Below are 7,053 nucleotides of genomic sequence, written 5' to 3' on the forward strand. Positions count from 1 at the left end.
ACACCTACATTTAGACACTTATCAGGTATACTACTCTAATACGAGCAAGAATGCCAAATAAAACACAGTTATAGTAATTCCATGGCAAGCAAGAAAATCACAAGAGAAATGATGCTAAGAATAGGCCTAGGGATGAGGATTCCCAAGAGGGGTCATCATGATATAAGGATGCATAAAAATAAATGGCAAGGGTGATTTAGACCATGGACCTCAAAATTAGTTCAACCCCAATTTCTCGGTGGCTAAACTCTAATCCCATACAAATGATGACAATGATCTCTCCTTAATCATATTCCTACGATTGCAATGAGTACAAGGAGATCACGCGATAAGGATGCACTTAACCTAAGTTTATCCTCATGGTTCGGAGGGGCTACCTACATCCAATTTCTCGTCATGTTGGTCAAAGATTACCCCTTTTAGTTCATTAACGATCTAGTACACGCGAATAGGTCACATCTACGTATACAACCCAAACAAGAACTATGGATTTCTCCACATAATAGTTCTAGGCATGAATCACAATGAACCAAACCATAAATCACACCAATGCACTCCAAATGTAAATGTAGCATCCAAAATACATGATGAACCCCCCAAGGTTCACCTACATCAGGTGGCCTTGGGGTTCTAGTGTGCCATCATACAAACAAGCATATTAATCTTAACAAAAACAAGAAGTAAATGCATAAATGACACTCCCTAGTCCGAATGATGATGAAGAAGGAAAAATGCCAGCCGAATGACGATTCCTCAAGCCCAAGGAAAGCCGAATACTCCTCCTCCTTTGATGATGAAGCTTTCCCCTTGAGATCTAGCCCTTGATCTTCCCAAGCCTCAAGCCAAAATACTCTTCAAAATAATCTCTTCCTTTTTCCTCTTCTTCACAAGTGCGGGCTGCCAAGGATCCTCAAAAGTCTCTATTTTTCTCCCTTTTTCGTCCAAAAGTCCCCCTATATATCACTTATCATGCCCCCAAAATGGCCTCCATCCGGAGTGGTATACCACTCTCTATGAGTTCAATCCCGGGTGGTATACTCCTCTCTATGAGGACCTCATTCAGGTGGTATACTGGCTCCATGAGATCCTCATAGAGCTCCTCATTGACACTGTTTGGGGTAGGCAAACTCCACAAATGCACTCGGAATAGTATCTGTACTGGCTCAATGAGCATCTCATTGAGCCAGTATGCCTTCAAGCAAAACTTGTTCTCTTCATTGGCTACAGTAATCATCCTGGGCTCTACACCGGGCAGCATTGAGGCCGTATGCCGTGATTCAATTCCGGACTCGAAACTCTCCAGGTGCTACAGTGTTGCTGCTACAGTACTCCAGCTACAATGAATATGCTACAGTACCGTGGCTTGGTTTTCTTCTCTTTTTCGCCCAAATCATATCTTCGTGTCTTCCATGGCATTCCCCTTAACCTGCAAAGCAAATAACATACGATTAAGCACAAAACGGGCATCAATTCCAATGAAAATACATGTTAGAGGTAACAAATACATATACTAAAATACATACATTTAGACAATTATCAAATATCCCCACACCTAAGCATTTGCTTGTCCTCAAGCAAACACATCATGTAAACAAAGATAATGATAAGTGGCTAAGTGTATCACCTCCGGCTCAAATAAGTATAAGATTCCACAAGCAATGGAAAATGATACATAGATGATGAGTTACAAACAGTAAGTACAACAAAAAGATCTTGTCTCACCTACTATATGTCTGTGCCATGTGTGTGAAACTTGTATTTCATCTGCCCTGACCTGGTCCAGTCTACTGACTTCAATCAGTATAGCTCTAGATGCTAATCACTCCACATGCAAGAGTACTCAGTCTTAAAATGCTAAGTTCTACTCCAATGAACAAGAAAGGTCCTTCTAAGTCTTGAACTCGAACTAACTCCATTTGTTTTTCAAAGCCTCTAGTAGGTAGCCAAAAAGATCACTAGGGTTTTATTTTCATTTCATTTCATTTTTTTTTGAGTCCGACTAACATAGACTGCACCAAAAAAATCTTTCTAGAGGGTGCACATGCTGGTTAGGCACAAGAGCCACCCAACTACTCGATTACAGTCTACATTGACGCATTCATACTTCATTAGCAGAGGAATACTGACATAGACTCATTTTTCTCTTTTCATTCATTCTCTTTTTCTTTTTTTTTCATCATTTTCTTTTTCACATTCATCCTAGATCATGTCTTCAGACTACTCTACATGCCACAAAATTAGGGTTAGCTCAACAAGACTCAGAAGTTCTTAAGAGTTCATTGAATGAAGGATCTTAGTACTCTAAGACCAAATACTCAAAGATGTGTGTTAAGCATTCAAGAGATATAGAGTAGTCATGTTGGCTATTCCCAGGGCATCAACACAAGATTCAGTGCACAAGACAATAGAGGTGAAACATGATTTAATAGAGTACAACAACAAATATGTAACTCAAATCAATCATTAATCCATTCTATAAGAGTCTTACAATAATGAACAAGCCATCATGGGTAACACTAGTATGCAAACAATAACCCTAATACATACAATACATCTTTCCCCATCTAGTGTTGTACATTGTCCCCAATGTACACTAATCATGAAAAAGATAATAATATGTGCAATAAAAACAATGGAGGAGGATGGAACGAACTTCCCCGGTTAAATCTTGTGCACACGGCGAGAGGTGACCAGAATAAAAGGTGCTGCAAGCTTTTCATGTCGGGTTCTGCTTCCATGGAATGTGGAGAGGCTCACCAAGCTTCCTTAATGTCCTGCAAGGCATAAAGGGGCATCATCATTCCAAATAAAAAGTAAGATGACAAAAATAAATGCTAGGGAGTAGTCAAAACACACAAGTACTAGATAAAGAGTAGCAAAGTTCTACACAAGGTTGGTAGGGCATCCCCTTCCCAACTTATTACAACCAAACAAACACACTTGCATCAAAAGTAAAGCAAAGAAATAAACTAAAGAAGTAAAGCAAATGTCCATGCTCAAATGTCCAACTAGTCAACACAAGATGTTGAAGATGTGGTTGTCTTGGTGTGCTTCGAAATTGCTCAAAACCTCCAAAGTAAGTTGGTGAAAGGTAGGATCATCAATTGAGAATAGATTCACCAAAAACCATGTGAAATTAATTCCTTAAATTGTTCATGCATCCCAAATATTTCCAAAATACCCCATTCTATGTGATGAAGTGTGCCACATGGTTTGGTCTTCGAAACTTCACACTTCGCCTTATGATAAGCATGCTTAAAGTGTGGTTCTTCGGGGTTGGCATTGTGTTTCTTGGACGTTTGGAGGCAAATTTCTTGAGTTGTGGCATTCCTACATCAATAAAAATTCAAATAAGAATGAAAGGAATCCAAGATAATGCATAATGTGGCATGGAAATGGATAAAACATGAAGAAATTGAAATGAATAGGATCCATACTGGCATATGGAGCCTGTATGGATACTATTCATTTTGAAAGAGTTTCCCCAAATCATGGATTCGAAGAAATTTTTTACATAAATTTGGGATATTTCAAAAACATGATGATCACACCACAAGATACAAGCAAAAATCTTGAAATAATCCACACAAAAACTCAAGAAAGCAAGAAGAAAGGAAAAGAAAAAATTTCATCATACAAGCTTCATACCAACAAAGATCCTGAAAACACTTGAGTGGAGCTTGAAGACAAACACTAGATCAACTTCCCAAGGAGATGTGGAGATGATTTAGAGTAGTATTGAGTGAGATTTGGCCATGGAGAGATAGATCATGAAAGCTAGGTCTCGGTTGGAGAAGAAGAAGAATGAAGAGAGACAAGTTGGCAATGTTCACATGAAGAATACGAGTCTTCACGGCCTCTATAAGGTGCTCATAGAGCCGGCGAGGAGTAGTGTAAAAGTTCTGAATTTTTCTTGATGGTCTCTATGCACTCCTCATAGAGCCCGTGAAGCCTAGTTAAAAAAAATCTGGATGGTCTTTGATGGTCTCTATGAGCTCCTCATATAGCCCGTGAAGCCTAGTTAAAAAGTTCTGGATGGTTTTTGATGATCTCTATGAACTCCTCATAGAGCCCATGAAGCCTAGTTAAAAAGTTCTGGAATTTTCTCACGGCCTCTATGAGCTGCCCATAGAAGCCATGAGGCTCTAAAAACTTGGTTTAAAGTCTTGGTTGCTTCTCCAAACACATGGCCATGGTTACAAAATGATCTAAAATCATCTCCAACATGAAATAATGGTTCAAAGTTTCAATCTAACATATAACACACATTAAGTAAACAACCACATGGACAATGATCATGATAAATAAAATAATGAGAGCAACGACTTATTCACATTAGCAACTCTAAGAGAATACCAAAGACAATGACAAGAACATGAACACAAAGAACACACAAACATGAAAATAAACCCCCAAATGCTTGGGTTGCCTCCCAAGAAGCGCTTGTTTAACGTCACGAGCTTGATGTACCTTTTCAGTTACCTTAAGGGGGCTCGAATAATTTGAAATTTCCCCCGGTCATCTTCAAATTGTTGGTATTAAAATAGAGTTTCAACCTTTGACCATTCACCTTAAAAGTACCTTTTTCGGGGTGAGTTACCTCGACTGCACCATGTGGGGAAACTTGAGTGACCGTATATGGACCTGACCAACGTGACTTGAGCTTCCCAGAGAATAGCTTCAGCCTCGAGTTGAACAGTAACACTTGATCCCCTTCTTGAAATTGTTTACGGTGCTTGATATGCTTATCGTGGTATTCTTTCACTCTTTCTTTGTAAAGTTTGGAATTTTCGTATGTCATGGCGCGCCATTCATCCAATTCATTTAATTGAAGCTTCCTCTTCTCACCTACAAGAGTGGAATCAAAATTCAGAAATTTAATAGCCCAATAAGCTTGTGTTCAAGTTCTACAGGTAGGTGACAAGCTTTTCCTTAGACTAATTTGTATGGGGTGGTCCCAATAGGAGTCTTATATGCTATTCTGTAAGCCCATAGAGCGCCATCTAAGTGTTCTATCCAGTCTCTTCTATTCTGAGCAACATTTTTTTCCAAGATTCTTTTTAAATCCCTGTTGGAAACTTCCACTTGTCCGCTGGTTTATGGATGATATGGTGTTGCTAGTTTGTGGTAGACATTGTAGCGCTTTAGAATCTTTGCAAACTGAGCATTGTAAAAGTGAGTGCCCCGATTGCTAATGATTGCTCGAGATGTTCCAAACCAGGAGAAAAGCTTCTTTATGAATTTTACCACTGCCCTTGCATCGCTTGTTGGTAGGGCCTGAGCTTCCACCCATTTAGACATGTAATTGACTGCTGCGAGAATGAACTTACAACCATGTGAGCTTGGGAATAGCCCCATTAAGTCAATCCCCCACACGCCAAAAATTTCACAAGCTTGATTCCAATTTTGGGGCATCTCATCTCAGCGAGAAATGTTACCCACCCTTTGACATCTATCGCAAGATTGTATGAACTTTTGGGTGTCTTGAAACAATGTCGGCCAATAGAAACCTGAATCAAGAATCTTCTTCGTAGTCCGATTTGCATTGTAATGGCCGCAAGTTGGTCCTGAATGATAGTGTTTCAAGATACTTAGACCCTCAGTCTGCGATACACATCTTCGAACAACCTGGTCTGAACAAATTCTAAAGAGGTAGGGATCTTCCCACAAGTAGTGCTTGAGGTCCGAAAATAATTTCTTCCATTGTTGATGCGTGAACCATTTTGGGATGACACCCCCAACTAAGTAGTTGGCAAAATCAGCAAAACAAGGTGGCTCGAACTCTTCCATGACTTGAATATTATACAAGTGCTCTTTAGGAAATGAATCATTGATATATTTCTCTCTCAAAGTTTTGAGATTAGGATTCTCCAAATGGGATAAATGATCCACTGCAAGATTCTCCGTCCCTCTCTTGTCTTTGATTTCAAGATCAAACTCCTGAAGCAAGAGAACCCATCTAATCAAGCGTGGTTTTGCATCCGACTTACTGAGAAGGTACCGCAAAGCTGAATGATCAGTGTAAACCACGACCTTGGAAAGAACTAGATAGGATCAGAATTTATCAAATGCAAAGACCACGGCAAGCAACTCTTTTTCTGTTGTGCTGTAATTCTCTTGAGCATCTGTTAACGTTTTGCTTGCAAAATATATGGGATGGAAGTGTTTGTCTTTTTGTTGCCCAAGGACTGCACCCACTGTAAAATCACTTGTATCACACATCAATTCAAAAAGGGAATCCCAATTTGGAGCTATCATTATGGGTGCTTGGGTTAGCTTATCCTTAAGGATGATAAAAGCTTTCATGCACTCATCATCGAACTTGAACGGTACATCTTTTTCCAATAATTTTGTTAAAGGTCTAGAAATTTTGGCGAAGTCCCTGATGATTCTTCTATAAAAACCTGCATGTCCCAGAAAACTCCTAATGGCTTTAACTAAGATCGGAGGAGGTAGCTTCTCTATTACGAAGATCTTTGCTCTATTTACCTCGATTGCTTCTTTTGAAATTCTGTGACCCAGGACTATCCCTAAAGGGAAAAGCAAAGCAGTGGCTACACTCATTACCTAGGGTATCAATCACTACATGAGAGGAGATGGTAGAAGCTTTTCTAGCCCGTTATTTCCCTCCCGGAAAATCAGCAAAGTTTAGGAATGAGATCTCATCCTTTTTGCAGTTGGAATTGGAGTCTCTATTTGAGACATGGAAAAGGTTCAAGGAACTCCTGCGCAAGTGTCCGCAACATGGATTCCCGGAGTGGATGATTGTTCAAACCTTCTACAATGGTTTGAACCCGAGTACAAGGCAACTCTTGGATGCGGCAGCAGAAGGTACCTTAGGTAGCAAGACCCCCGACAAGGCTCATCAATTGATTGAGGAAATGGGGTTAAATAGCTACCAGTGGAACGCTAGAGAAAAGAAAAAAGTGGCCGGTCTCCATGAAATTGATGCGGTAACTTCATTGGCGGCCTAAGTGGAGAGTTTGAGTAAGAAACTAGATCTTATAGCTTCGAATAGAGTTGCGGCCGTGACAAATTGTACCGGTTGTGGTG

At 39.9% G+C, this 7,053-nt stretch overlaps 1 non-coding gene across 1 annotated transcript; it reads right to left on the minus strand.

Moving 5' to 3' along the window:
- Positions 1 to 6,644: 6,644 nt before the first annotated feature.
- LOC120252637 lies at positions 6,645 to 6,751 on the minus strand. Its single transcript, XR_005534094.1, has one exon. It is a non-coding gene; the product is annotated as a small nucleolar RNA R71 (small nucleolar RNA).
- Positions 6,752 to 7,053: the final 302 nt, after the last annotated feature.

The sequence above is a fragment of the Dioscorea cayenensis genome, chromosome 21, assembly GCF_009730915.1.
Source record: "Dioscorea cayenensis subsp. rotundata cultivar TDr96_F1 chromosome 21, TDr96_F1_v2_PseudoChromosome.rev07_lg8_w22 25.fasta, whole genome shotgun sequence".
NCBI lineage: Eukaryota > Viridiplantae > Streptophyta > Magnoliopsida > Dioscoreales > Dioscoreaceae > Dioscorea > Dioscorea cayenensis.